Raw genomic sequence first — 3,761 nt, forward strand, 5'->3', positions numbered from 1 at the left:
GAGTTACACTACCTCTTTCATGTGTTTCTGTCCTGCACGTGGTTTTGATGCTTTAAGATGCAGTAACCATTTTGCAATCTCCAGGTGGGAAGTACAAGGACAAAAATCCAACAACGAAGGATGTCAAAGTAAACAGAGAGAAAACACCTGGCTCTCTGAAGACTCAACTGGGCAGTTGAACCAATACCAGCCTCCACTTACCTCTAGATCACTTAAATGGAAAAGGGAATGCCTATGAATTTAAGGTATTGTTGGACGGGACTTCTGTCACCTGAATCTCAAAGCATTCCTAACCGACACACCATGTAGCAGGGGTCCCAGTGGGCCTACAGCAGGAGCTAGAACCTGAGTGTCTGATGGACCAGTGTCATAAGTAGCCTGCAGACATCCGTTTGCACTTTGAAGAGGTTGATGACAGGTACCTAGGGGCAAAGACAGAGATGGAAGGGACAGCATGGAGTCTGTGGCCTTGGTCTATGGAGAGAAGACCAACAGGCAAGAGTATTTTTAAAGCAAGGGGGTTTTGTGAGAATGGGCACAAGCAGAACTGCTTTGGGGCCTCAGTTACAAAGTACAGCACATACCTGGCGACAGCAACCTGCTCCCCAGGTCTATGAGGAACCCAGCTTGGCTCAGGCCCAGTTAGGATGGTAGAATGGCAGCACTATTTGGTTACCAGGAGGGCTTGCAGCTTTATAAGTCCCAGGAGATGGTACCTTGAAAAGAGAATGGCCATAATGAAGCTCTGCTCTCCTGGATCCTCAAAAGCGCTGGATGTCCATTTACAAGGGAGCAGACCTGGAGACAGCAAGTGAGAGAAGGCTGCTCGCAAATGCTAGTAGAGGAATTGCTGAGTCATGTCGTATGTGAAGGTTCAGCTTTTAGTAGATACTGATGTAGTTTTTCAAAGTGTTGCACCAATTTACACTGTATGACGCCACATATATAGGATATGAGAATTTCAATTGCACCACACATCCTCAACAACACTTAGTATTGTCAGTTTTTTTTATTTTAGCCATTATAGTAGATGTGTAACAACGTCACTTATGGTTTAAATTTGCATTTCCCTGAAGTCTAACGATATTCAAGGTGTATATATATATATATACACACACACACACACACATATATATATTATTGTACACAACATTATATATTGTATATATATATATATATTGCATATGTATATGTATGCAATATTTAGAGATTTAGAGATATTCTTTTTGAAGTGCCTGTTTATGACTTCTGCCTACTTATCTATTGGGTTGTCTGTCTTTTCTTTATCAATTTATAGGATTTCTTTATCTACGCTGGATTGTAAATTTTTATCAGCTTGATATATTGCCAATATCTTTTCCCATTCTGTGGCCTGATTTCAGTCTCTTAATGTTTTCTTTTTATGAATAGAAGCTCTCATTTTTTTATGTAGTCAAATTGATCAATTACTTATTTTATGGTTATTATATTTTGTGTGAGAAACAATTGTTCACTTTTTGTGTTCTGTTTGAGAAACAATTGTTCATGAGGATGGACCCCTATTTTTCATCTAAAGTTGAATTATTTCAGCTTTCACATTTAGATCTATAATTTTCCTGGAACGAATTTTTTAAATATGGTATAAGATAGGAATCAAGATTTTTTTTTTTCCATGTGGGTATTTAATTGACTCAGATCATGTGGAACAAAACGTCTTTTAATCAATGCACTGCTATGTTAACTTTGTCATAAATCATGAAACTTTATATGAATAAGTGTTTTTAATACTTTTTCTGCAACATTGCTTAATATTTGTGTTTTACATTAATATTATGCTGTCTTAATTGCTGCAGGTTTGTAATCTCTTAATATAATAAACCCTCTAATCTTATTTTTTAATTCAAGGGGTACTTAGCTATTATCCTTTGCATTTTCATATAAATTTAAAATTAGCCTATCACTTCCCCCAAAAGAAAAAAAGCGAAACAAAAAAAATCCTAAAAATCCTAAATCCTGAAAATTTAGATCAGTTGACTTCTTTATAATATCTTCTAATCCATGAATACACTTTATTTCTCCTTTATTTAGACCTTTAATTTCTCTCATAATGTCTTCCTGCACATTTTCCATTAGATCGATTCTAGATATTTGATGTTTGGGATGCATGGATTTTATTTCCTTTATAATCGTTGGCAGTATATAGAAATACAATTGATTGCTGCATACTAACATTACATTCAGTGGCATCGCTGAATTAATAATTCTAATAGTTTTTCTATGAATTCCTTTGTGTTTTTCTAAATACACAATCATGTCACCTACAAATACCAATAGTATTATATCTTCCTTTTGAAATTTCATTGCTTTTATTTCTTTTTCCTTGCTCAGAATTTTAGTACAACACTGAAGAGAAGTGATTCAGGTATCTTTTCTCATTCTTAATCTCACAAGATGGCTTCTAGCATCTTATCTTTAAGCATGATGTTTTCTGTAGATGCTCTTTATCAGGCCAAGAAAATATCTTCTACTTTTATTTTAATAAGTAGGGATTTTATCAGAAATGCATATTGAATTTTATCAAATGCTTTTTTTACATCTATGGAGATGGTCACATTTCCTTATTCTATTTCTATTATTCTATATACTCTACATTATTTGATATTCACTTTCTATTTCTCCTTTATTCTGTTAATGTGATAAATTAAAATTACCGTCTTTCAATTATTAAACCATTTCTGCATCTCTGGAATTAACCCATAGCGGTCGTGATTTGTTCTTTTTATACATCACAAGATTTGACTTGCAAATATTTTGATAAAGAATTTTATATTTACATTTATGAAAGAGATTCACCTGTAATTTTTCTGTCTTGTGATGTTCTTGCATTATTTTAAATTATATCTGGCTTTACAAAACAAGTTTTAAAATGTCTTTTTTTTTTATTCTCTGGAAGAATTGTATAAGATCAGTGTGATTTATTAAAGTTTGGAAAAATTCATTGGTGAAACCATCTGGGCCTAGAGTTGTCTTGGGGGAAATATTTTTAATAATGGATCCAATTTTAATAGATATTGGACTATTCAGAATTCCTATTTTTCTCTGTATTCATTTTCATAAGAGAAGTTTTAATAAATTATCAAATGTATTGGCATAAAGGTGTTCATAATATCTTTTTTTAATGTAAGAAGTATCTTTAATAATATCTATTTTTTTCTAGTCTTCTGTCTTCCTAGGGATTTATTAAATTTATTAGTCTTAAAAAAATAACTTTTGGTTTTGTTCATTTCCTCTATTACATATTTGTCATCTATTTCATTAAATTCTTATTTCCATTATGGTGGAGTCTAATTGTGTTTTATTTTCCTAACTTCTTCATATGAATACTTACATCATTATTTTCCATCCTTGTTTTCTTTTCTAGTATATGCGTTTGAGTTTTATGCTTTCTATAAACAGACATGTTAATAGGCCATATTTTATTATTTTATTCATTTTTATTATTGATTTCTAGCTTAATTCTACTATAGCCAAAGATTATAATTTTGATATTTTAAAGTTTGTTGAAACTTGCTTTATGACCCAACTCATAATCCCTTTTGGAAAATGTTGCATATGCACTAGAAAAGAATGCGTGCTCTGCACTTGGATGCCCCTTTTCTACGCGTTAATAGGTCAGATTGCTAGACCTGTTGGTCAGATGTTCTGTAGACTTGTTAACTTTTGATTGCTTATTTGTCATTTACTTACACTGTTAAAATTTCCCACTATCATTATGGAATTTT

Source organism: Pteropus medius, unplaced genomic scaffold, assembly GCF_902729225.1.
Source record: "Pteropus medius unplaced genomic scaffold, Ma_sr-lr_union100, whole genome shotgun sequence".
NCBI lineage: Eukaryota > Metazoa > Chordata > Mammalia > Chiroptera > Pteropodidae > Pteropus > Pteropus medius.